Below are 11,778 nucleotides of genomic sequence, written 5' to 3'. Positions count from 1 at the left end.
ATAATTACACGGAAACTGTATTTTTTTAAACACTGCCTGGCCCTTTATCTGTAGCCTCTTATTGGCTAGCTCTTACATATTGTTCTAACCCATTTCTAATATTCTATGTAGCCCACGAGCTGGCTTACCAGGGAGGATCTTAACCTGTGTCTGTCTGGAGTGGGAGAATCATGGCGACTCCTCGACTCAGCTTCTTTTTCCCAGCATTCTGTTCTGTTTACTCCACCCACCTAAGGGTTGGCCTATCAAGGGGCTTAGGCAGTTTCTTTATTAAGAAATCACTCCCATATCAGTCAGTACTGATAATGACTCTATTTCCCCATTTGCCTTGCTGTAGAGTATGCTATAAGTGGTTGTATGCTCCTTGTGATGGGTGATAAAACATGCATCTGAGATTCAAGTACTCTTAGGGTGAATCCTGGGATAACCACTTTCTTCTACATGGCATAGGATGGCATACTCTCTTGAAAAGAGTACTGGATACCCCTCTCCAAATGGCTGATCTATAACAACATATAATGCAGTATCTGAAAGTAAGACATATGAACCCTGAGTATCTTACCACTGACATATTAGGTTGTCCACTGGTGAATTACTAATGGCATGGCTATTGTGAGCACTATCAACTGCTTCAGAGTTGGATTTAAGGCTACTGCACATCTATGAGGGAAGCTTCTTTTTTGCAGATGACAATGGTTACTATGGAAATTCCTAACTAGTCAAGTTAGCTGCTGAAAGTGACTGTTAGAGAGGCTTGGTGGACCAGTCCTCTGTAATCAACTGTAAACAGATGAAAATAATCCAGAATCTACATATCACCCCCATTCAAAGTTCAGACGACATTGTATAGGATCAGATGTGAAGAATTTAAGAGCTAAATGAAAGGTTGGAGTATTATTGTGCAGCTACTGTCTCTGAACAGAAACATCCCCTCCCTCAACAAGCTAAGGAAGCAAGATTCAGAAGTTCAGAAAGCTACAAGATTCCCAAGGGCACTTCACAAGGATTATAAAACAATAAACAACTACTAGGTAGAGACTCTCCTGATGTTGCCTGCAGACTGGGCAGAGAGGTTCAAGAATGCAGCTTTCATGAAATGAAATGTTGCCCAGGGTGGGCTTTTCAAGTATGAATCACCCATACTCCTGAAAGTAAACCTAAGTCACTATTTAGTCTATTGCTGTGAAGAGACACCATAACCAAGACAATTATTATAAAAGCATTTAATTGGAGGCTGGCTTACAGTTCCTGCTATCATGGCAGGAAGCATATGGTAGGATGTAAGCAGATGTGATATTAGACAGGTAGCTGAGAGTTCTATATCCTGATCCATAGGCAGAGTGAGACTGGGTCTGGCACAGGCTTTTGAAATATCAATACCTACACCAACACATCCCCCATCGAGGCCATATCTCCTAATCTTCTCAAATAGCACCACTCCCTGGTGACTAAGCATTCAAATATATAAACCTATGGGGCCATTCTTATTCAAACTACCAGAAACCTCTAACCCTTGTTCCTATAAGTAACCCCCAATAAGTTCAGTGGCTCACCAAACTCTATTTGGATGGAATAATTTCTTTCATCTGTCTAGTGCCCCTACCTGGGGTGAATAGCTGTTATTCCAATTGCCCCCCAAAAGCTAACACAACACAAATCATTAGTACACATACATTGAAGTATTCAAAACACTAGAAGTACACCTATAGAGACACCTAAAATCCATGGCTCTGTGCACACAGGAGATTTGAAAATATATGGAAGCATTCGCCATAGTTTATATATGTAGCTTGTCTTCAGTGTGAGTCACACATTTCTTTTAGCTCTACTATTCTCTACTGTGAGATCACAGGTGAGCATTAATTAAACTAGTTAGCAGGCGTGTAACTGTTAGACTTATCACAAATCAGTAGTGATTTTCTCTTCTGCAATTGTTCACATAGAAAAGGTGACTCTCCTGTGCGCATGCTCATGTGGCTACAAAAATTGGACTATCTAAATTTTATACCACACACTGTACATTCAAAGGGTGTCTCTCCAGTGTGAGTTCTCAAATCTATATTAAGAGATGAGGAGGAAACAACGCAGTCAAAGGGTTTCTCTCATGTGTGATTTCTTAGATGTTAAAAATGTGAGGAAGGAGTGAAGGCATTCTGAAATTGTCTGCATTCATCTGACTTTCTCCCAGTGTGAGTGAGTACAATTGTCTCAAAGCCAGGGTGGCCACCAGACTTTTCCACAGTCCTTACACTGATAGGATTTTAGTCCAGTGTGAATTCGGAAGGGCATCTTAAGGCATGCAAATTTCTAAAATTTTGTACATATCTGATATCCAAAAGCTTCTCACCAGTATGAGTTTTAATATGTTGAGTAAGTTAAGAAAACCTGATGCTCTCCCACACTGCTAACACAGATAGGGCTTCTCCCTAGTGTCCTTATGTGTCTGTTAAAGCATGGGCACCCACTGAAGGCTTTCCCACAATCCTTACATGCATAGGGTTTGTCTCCCTATGAGTCTTCATGTGTCTGCAAAGGTAGGTAGACCGTGTAAATGCTTTCCCACACACTGGACACTCAAATGGCTTCTCTCCGGTGTGAATTCTCAGATGCACAGTGAGATACGAGGAAGATGCAAAGGCCTTTCCACATTGATAGCATTCAAAGGGTTTCTCTCCTGTATGACTTCTTAAGTGTTCGATAAGGCCTGAGGAGGTACTGAAGGCTTTCTCACATTCGTTACACTCATACGGCTTCTCCCCAGTGTGAGTCAATACGTGTTTGGTAAAGGTAGTCCGTCCAGTGAAGGCTTTCCCGCATTCCTTACATTGAAATGGTTTTATTCCAGTGTGAATTTGGAAGTGTTTCTTAAGGCATGAGGAATTCCTAAATGATTTTGTGCACACCTGACATTCAAAGGGTTTCTCACCAGTGTGAATTTTCATATGTTCAGTTAGTTGATAAAAGCTAGTAAATGCCTTCTCACATTCCTTACAATTGTAAGGCTTCTCCCCAGTGTGTGTTCGTAAATGTTTATTAAGGCATGAGCGCACAGCAAAGGTTCTCCCGCACTCCTTACAGATGTAGGGTTTCTCTCCAGTGTGAGTTCGCATGTGAATCCGAAGGTAGGAGGAACGTGTGAACGCTTTTCCACACACTGTACACTCAAAGGGCTTCTCTCCAGTGTGAGTTCTCAAGTGTGCAGTAAGATAGGATGAAGAAGAAAAGGCCTTTTCACACTGGTTACATTTAAAAGGTTTCTCTCCTGTGTGACTTCTAGAATGCTCAGTAAGTCCTGACCATTTACCAAACACTTTCCCACACTCTGTGCACTCGTAAGACTTCTGCCTTTTATGACTTTGTACGTGTGTAGTAAGGCCTGAGTGTGCAGTAAAGGCTTTTCCACGTCCCTTACCTCCAGAGCATTTCTTTAAAGCAGAACAATTTGTGGGCTGAGTAAAAACTTCCTTACTTTCTTCCCATTCATAGAAATTTTCTTTACTATGAGCTTTGCTGTCTGCCTTAAGTTGCAACTGATTAACAAAGGCTTTCCCAAAATCACTGCACGCAATGGAATTGCCCAGAATGCGTGTCTTCTGGTAAACAATGCTTGGGGTCAGAGCAAAGGCTTCTTCATAGTGAATCGACACAGAAAGTTTCTCTTCAATAGAGGCTTTCTTGACTGAAGGAAGTAAGTCTTTTCTAGACCAACTATATTCAGAAATCTTTTCTGTATTGCACATATTCATATGTGTCTGAAGGCATGGGTGTTCACTGAAGAATTTCCCAGCCTCCTTAGAGTCACAGAGCTCCCCTTCGCTGTAGCTTCCTGCCTGTTGACAGAGAGATGAATGAGTTCTAAAAATATTTTCAGACTTACACAGGACGTTCTAGGGGTAACTCTAAAACACCATGCTAGGTAACTCAAAGCTTCATGCTAGGAAACAGATTCCTGTAGGCAAAGGCTATATCTCTCAAACATCTTTTATTCATGCATAGAAATATCACGGAATTCCAAATATTCTCTGACCTAGGAAACAAAGAAATACCTTTGTTAATCTTGCCAGTTGTGTCTCATTTGATATATCTGGCCAAAAACTCTCCAGCTGAAGTTCTGTCTCTTTTGTCTCAAGGTTCATTTTCCTTTCTGAAATAAAACATTAACAAAAAATACACATACAATCATTTATACAGCAAAATATGATGTTGAGTATTTATTCTGATATTGAACATGCTAAGTTAATAAAGCAAAGATAGAATTAAACAGATTTATTATATAATTGAATCCAATTATATAACTCTGTGATTTGGCAGTCATAAGGATCTAGGGTCAAAATAAAATTACTCTTTCTATTTACATTTATTTATTTATTTAGTGCATGGCATGGCAAAAAGGTGGAGGTTAGGAAAAAAATACTAGAAATGATTCTCTCCTTCTACCATAATGTGAGTTCTAGGATCAAACACAAACAGGCTTGGAAGAAAGCACCTCTACCTACTAAGCAATCTCAGTGGCCCCAAAACAATTATTTTGGGTAACACATGATGGTAAACTGCAAAAATACAGACATGAACTCAAAGTGTAAAAGAGAAGATCACTGTTGAAAGTTTAGCCTGGATATGGGGCTGGAGATATGGGTCAGGGGTTAGGAGGACTTGCCACTTTTTCAGAAGACAAGGTTTCAAATCCCAGCATCCACACAATGGCTCACAACTATCTGTAGCTTCAGTTCCAGGAGGTCTGATGCCCTCTTCTGGCTTCTGTAGGTACCAAGCACATAAATGGTGTACAGACTGACATGCAGACAGAACACACATACACATAAAATGAAATATTTCTAAATAACTTTTTTAATTTAAAAAAAAAAGTGTGAATAAAACAAATAATGCAGTAAAAGATGCTGAAAATCCCTCAGAACCTGCAGTCCAAGGACTGCGGTGCTCAGGCTCAAGACGGTCTTCTGTTTTTACATCTATTTATTTTGTATGCATCTGTGTTTGTGCATGTATACACATAAATTTAGGTTTGCAGCATGTGGGTTCAGGGAACCAAGCTCGGGCAGTTAGGCTTGGCCGCAAGCTTCCTTACCTGTTGAGTTATCTCATCAACTCCCAGCTTGGTTTTCAAAGGGGTTTTTCCCATCAGTGGCATTGAGAATGGATTTGCTCAAAATAAAATGTATTCATATATAAAAAAAAATTCCTATGACTAGAGAGATGGCTTAGCAGTAAGAGCACGAAACCTAGGGTCAGTTCCCAGCATGCACACGGCAGCTCAAAACTGTCTGTAGCTCCAGTCCCAGGGCTCCACAGGTACCGCACACGTGGTGCACAAATATACATGTAGACAGATAAAAATAAAAATAAAGGAAAAACTTTTTCCCAAAATAAGGTTCCTCATACTTCAAAATATACTGACCTTGTCAATAAGAAATTATTTTAACCCATGATCACGCTGGAGACTGTCTTGTTCCACTACAGTCAACAAGTTTACTTCCTCCAACAAAGAGGTCAGGCTGGGTTTGACAAGCTGTACTCTGATATATAGAAAATGATATATCAATGACAGAAGCTCACAAAAGGGATGACAAACTTTCCCATGAAAGAGAAGTTATATTTCTAATGAAACATGAGAATTATTATCTTTTTTGAAATAGGGTCTCAGGTAGCCAGGCAAGCCTTGAACTCACTATGTGACCAAGGCCGAGCTTGACTATCTCCTAAGTACTGAAATTATAGGCTTGCAACACCATGCTTAGTTTTATGCAGTACTAGGAACTAAACCCTTTGTGTATGTTAGACAATCACTTTACAAATACTGAGACATACCTATTCCCTAGACTCTCTTATATAAAGATTTACTTTTACTTTGTGTTTATGAATATTTGCCTACATGTATGTATGTATACCATATGTGTGCAGGTGCCCAAGAAGGCCAGAACAAGTTGTCAGATCCTCTGAGATTGGAGTTACAGATAGTTATGAGTTGCCATGTGGATACTAGGAACTGAACCTGGGTCCTCTATAAGAATAGCAAATGCTCTTAATCACCTAGTCATCTCTCCAACTCTTGGAATTAGTTTTAAGTAGTTCGAAATGCAAATATTCAATATTTGGGCTATACTTGATTCCTGATATTACATTCGGGCCTAAACATAGAGTAAAGCAATGGTGGCAAACACCTTTAATCCCAGCACTCAGAGGTGAGTTCGAAGCCAGCCTGGTCTAGAGAGCAAGTTCCAAGACATCCAGGGCTAAACAGAGAAACTCTGTCTTAAAAAAAAAAAAAAATTAGATGCAAACATTACTAAGATTTTTCTTCAAACTGGATGCAACAGAAATGGAGAAATATCTTAAATCTCATTGGAAATGACTATACCAATATTGTTTAGTTTTTTTGTTTGTTTGTTTTGATTGTGTTGAAACATTGTCTTGCTATGCAACCATGGCTGGCCTTGTGCTTGTTACATAGCTTAAATTGGCCTTGAGTTTGAGGCAATTCTTCTGTCTCAACCTCCTGCATGCCGGGATTATAAGTGTGTGTGGGCGCATATTCCGATATGCCACAAAAGCCATTGCCCCGGCTTGAGCTGAATACATAGCTCTGCAGACAAGCTGTCTGCCCTTAACAAAAGCCAGGATGCCTTGCTCCTAGCTTCTTTTATTAAAGTGTGGATTACCTGAGAAGAGGTGTTGACTGAAACTGGTCAGGATGTTTGGAGTTTCTTTCCTTATGCAATTTGAAGGTTATCTTATAGAGATGCTAATTCAGGACCTACCTGACTGCTAGATGCAGACGAAACGAGAGCCCAGGCACCTGGTTGCCTAGGCAACAGCCTTTGTGTGTTCCCGCTCATTTGGTGTGGGTATATAAGATGTTTGGACAATAAACGGGGATTCTGGCCTTTCCATGATGATGGTGTAAGCTGTGTCTGATTATTCTTCGCGACTCCGTTCCAGTCTAGTTAGAGAATCTGTGTTGGACCCAAACGGGCTCCGACAAGTATGTACCATCATGCTCAGCTAGTTGTTACTGTGTGAAACAGTCACATGGAAAAATGTGATAGCAGGTGACAGGAACACAAATGGAGAGTTTTCTGATTCAGTATATTAAAGATAAAGCTGTACATTTCTAAGGAAATGAGAGGGATGTTACTAATTGTAAAGCCACACTGTTGACAACTGCCAATAACAGATTAAAATGTGCTAGGACAATGACAATGTCTCTCTTATTTCCCACTATATTCACAGTTACATCATCAATCTACAGATGCTACAGGAGACAATGACAGTCTCACCTACTGTGGCCAGGTTCTGGTAGTTCTCCAGCATCACGTCTCTGTAGAGGCTTCTCTGAAATTCATCCAATAAATTCCACTCTTCTTTGGTAAAGTATACAGCCACATCCTCAAAGGTCACTGAGTCCTAAACCATCACATACATGGCAGTTTGAACAAAGTGGCATCACCTATGTTCACTGGAGAATGCAAAAGTGACCCCCATGCCTGTAAAGGGGTCTACTCCCGTATTCTATCCCAGAGCTCAGATAAGACATCCCTATCCACACTCATTCTGAGGACCTCATATATCAATCATCTGACTTTCGGAACCACTGACTCATAAAGTTACACTTCTACAACTCATACAGGGAGCTCTTCTCAGCCTGTTGATCTGCCTTGTAGATACTCATAAGCACAATATAAAGACTTGCTAAATATGGGGTAAGAGATGGCATATCGGTTAAGAGTATTTGTTCTTACAGAGGACATGGATTTGGTTCCTAGCATACACACTGTGCTTCACAACCATCTGTAATTCCAGTTCCAGAGGATCCACTTTTCTCTTCTGACTTCCATGGGCAGCAGGCATATACATGGTATACATACATACATACATACATACATACATGCCAAACACACATACACAAAGATAATTTGTTAAAGCCAGGTGGTGGTAGCTCATACCTTTAATCCCAGCACTTGGAGGCAGAGGCAGGTGGATCTTTGTGAGTTCGAAGCCCGCCTAGTCTACAAGAGCTAGTTCCAAGACAGGCTCCAAAGCTACAGAGAAACCCTGTCTCAAAAAAAAACAAAAGAAAAAAAAAGATAATTTGTTAATCATGTATGAGTGCATTCTTGGAGAAAGAGATCTGCAACTTCCTTATCATCTGCTATTATACTTAGAAAAATATATTAGGTTGTCAGTACCAGGAAAATTGAGAATAGCATGATTACTAAAACACTAAGATAATCCTCATAGTAATTTCTCACCAATGTGAGACACACCTTCCCAGGAAAATCCAACTAAGAATGTAGTTTTGACATATTCTTTGCTGTCACCGTTGTTCTGATGAGCTGTGGGTACAGTTCTACTTACAAGGAAATGTTTTCTCTGTTGATCTGATTATCACATCTTTTGGAAAGACACCAATAAAATCCATGCTATTATTAGATAACCTCTATATTTTTCATTATTACAGTACTCTTCAGAAACATCACTCCATCTTGTATGAATTTCATTTCTCAAATAACTTTCCATGTCTCAATTTTCTACACTGGAATTCTTAGTCTTCTGTGAATATACAAAATAAAAAGTATTCTAGTGGTTCACATCTTTAATCCCAGTACTCAGAATGCAGAGGCAGGAAGGTCTCTGAGTTCAAAGCCAGCCTGATCTACAGATTGAATTCTAGGACAGACAGATGGACAGAAGGACGGACGGATGGATGGCAGGCAGACAGATCCTAGTGGTTCACATCTTTACAGCACTTGGAGGCAAAGACTATCTCTGAGTTCAAAGTCAATCTTGTCTACATAGCAAGTTCCAGACTAGCTAGAGTTACATAGTAAAAACCCTAGAATAAGCAAAAGGAAAGAAAATTTAAAAAGAAAGTAATACTGGGAGCTGACAGTATAGCTCAATGACAACACAGAGAAGGAAAAGATCCTTTGTTAAACTTACCATTTGTATGTCTCAGAAAATATGTCCTCTCAGCAAATCCTGCTGATATATTAAATGTTTGAGTTTGTTTAAAGCATTTTCCAGTTCTGAAATTTTGCAAACAAAAAAGAAATTTCAGCTTGAAGACAGAAAAGGCAAAGAAATTAAAAATTAGTTGGAGGTAAAACTTATAGTCCTCTTTGCAGTTGTTTTCAAAATAAAGATAAACAGAGTAAGGGCCATGAAACAGCTCAGGAGGTAAAGGTGTTTGCTGTAAAACCTAATGTCCTGGATGCCCAAGACCACATCATAGGAGACCAGACTTCTGGAAGTTGTCTTCTAACCTGTCTATACTGTGACATGCATGTACCCCCACATCACATCACACACACACACACACACACACACACACACACACACACACACTCATTATACTTCCAACTACACTGAACTTATCAATGACCAATTCTGTCCTCTCATCCTGCTCTTCCTATTGTTTTTTTTTATTATTATTAGTTGTAGTATTATTACATTTAGTCCTGGGAATGGAATTCAGCTCATTTGGATAAGCAGCAAATACCCTGACCCACTGACCATCCCACTAACCTTCTAATTATGTCAACGCTGACATGCTACTCACCATCTAAACAAAGAATGAATAGCATGTTAAGGAGGCTCTTAAGGAAACAGAGATCTCACAGACCCTGAGCCTGTTACCTACTATATAAAAGCAATACCTAAACGTGGCAAGAAACCAAATGGAAACCAAACTTGGATCCTCTGATATAGTCCACCTCAAGTTAGGCAGGGGCTTGCCTGCCCTCAGTCCTTGACATTGTGAGGATTGCTGAAGAGGACCACTCCTACCCTGGAACATCTGACTACCTAGAATGTCCCTTGTCCCTTAAGATTAATCGAGTGAATAATGGGAATGTGTAGACTATACAAATGGCACTGTTGACAGTCATATGTAATGGAGCTTAATGGAACTCTGTTCTTCCCATTCAGTAGCAAGGACATTCATAATGAAGGGCAGTACCCAAAACACGAAACACTTGACGGAAGGTCAAGCCATCATTGTATTGCTTAATGTTCTGTCACAGATGGTCTCATCTTTGGATTTATGAGTTACTGGACAATTACTTTAAAATTCTCTCCTTCAAGCCCTGGGAGGTGGCATATGTCTATAATCCCAACATTTGAGGGAAAGGGGTAAGCAAACCACTGAGTTTGAAGCCAAGTTGACCTATATAGTGAGTTCTAGTCCAGCCAGAGCTACACAGTGAGATCCTATCTTGAAACAATAAAATTATACAAAACAAAAGCAAACGAATTCTTCAGGGAGGCGGATAGATGCTCAGTGGTTAAGAGCACTTGCTGCTCTTATAAAGGATTCAGCTTCAGTTCTTCAAATGGGCCACAGTTGCCTGTAATTTTGTTCCAGGGGATTTAAGGATGACTTCTGGCCTTCTCAAGCACACACTCAAGCACACACACACACACACACACACACACACACACACACACACCATCTTGGAACTTTTTCTTGACAGTTAACAAAAACATAAAAGAATACGTGTCTATTTATATAAAACAAGGCAAACTGTCTCCCCCACCACACCTAGGAGTGGTCATGTCCTTTCCTTTTTATTTCTTTTTTTTTTCCCCCATTCATCTGGTGCCACAAGTGAAACAGCCTGCTCTTCCCAGACTTGGCCAGCATTCCAGCTTTCTTGGGTCCCCACCAATGATGCCCCAAAGTCAGCAAAGAGTAGACACAGAGAAGACTGTATCACCCCTTATCATTTATTTATTAGCAACAAAAGGCTGGGATGTTAAGTTTCAAACCTAGAACAAATGGTTGAGGTGCCTCATTGATCTACCAAAGGAGACCGGGCTGTCAGGTTCTCCCAGCATCCCTCTGTCTGGCATACTCTGCCCGCTAACCTGAACTCACCAACTCAGGACGCTGGGCTGCTCTTCCCTGTACCTTCCCAACCGTTTTCATTGCCTGCCCCTTTGTTTGTGCCCTTCCCCTCCTGGCTGCTGAGCCTGGTCTCCCTCTCCTATCTCCTCACACGGCTTAGGGTCAGGTCCCCTCTGGACTCTCCCACACATCCATATTTTCTCCTCCGCCATACCTAGGAGCAGGTACGCTCCTTTCCTTTCCATTCACAGAGGACCTGAGTTCACTTCCTAGCAGCCACATGAATACTCGCAGCAATCTGTAACTCCGGTTCTAGGGGAACAGATGCCCTCTTCTGGCCTCTACAGGGACCAAGCATGTATGTGATGGAAAGCTAGGCATGCAGAAAAAAAAAACTATACTCATAATAAGATAAAATAAATTTAGATGTATTTTGGGAGGAGTGTGGAGAAATTTAGCTTTACTCAGGCTACTTATTAGTAACATTGTTGTTGAGCCAAGATTTTGTGACGGCCTCCCAGACTAGCCTCAAACGCCTGATCTTCCTAACCCCGCCTTTTCAGTGCACACGTGTGCTCCACCACATCCAGCAACAACGCAGTAATTTAAGACCTATGCTGCTGGGGCTGTAGTTGGCTCAGTGGAGTGTGCACACTGCTCTTGCAGAGGACCCGGGTTCGGTTTGGTTCCCAGATTTCGCAGCCGCCTTAAGCCAAAAAGACGCTCACCTCAACCAAGTGAACACTTCCGATCCTCCAACTCCTGAAGACTTAAGACCAAAACCCAACGTGCGTAAATCCTTTTCCTTTTGGAAGAAAACGGAATGGGGGTCGCGCTCGCCCGCGAACAGCCCAAGAAAGCGCCGACGGCTCAGAGGAGGGTACCCCTGTCACCCAGGCGGCCTGCTGGACACA

At 41.1% G+C, this 11,778-nt stretch overlaps 1 pseudogene; it reads right to left on the bottom strand.

The window, feature by feature from the left end:
- Positions 1-1,208: 1,208 nt before the first annotated feature.
- Positions 1,209-11,778, bottom strand: LOC126490559 (zinc finger protein 26-like; annotated as a pseudogene).

Source organism: Alexandromys fortis, unplaced genomic scaffold (genome assembly GCF_014885135.2).
Source record: "Alexandromys fortis isolate MF-2015 unplaced genomic scaffold, M_Fortis_MF-2015_v1.1 scaffold_242, whole genome shotgun sequence".
Classification (NCBI taxonomy): domain Eukaryota; kingdom Metazoa; phylum Chordata; class Mammalia; order Rodentia; family Cricetidae; genus Alexandromys; species Alexandromys fortis.
The sequence above is the reverse complement of the archived record's forward strand: the minus strand, read 5'-3'. Positions and strand labels throughout refer to the sequence as shown.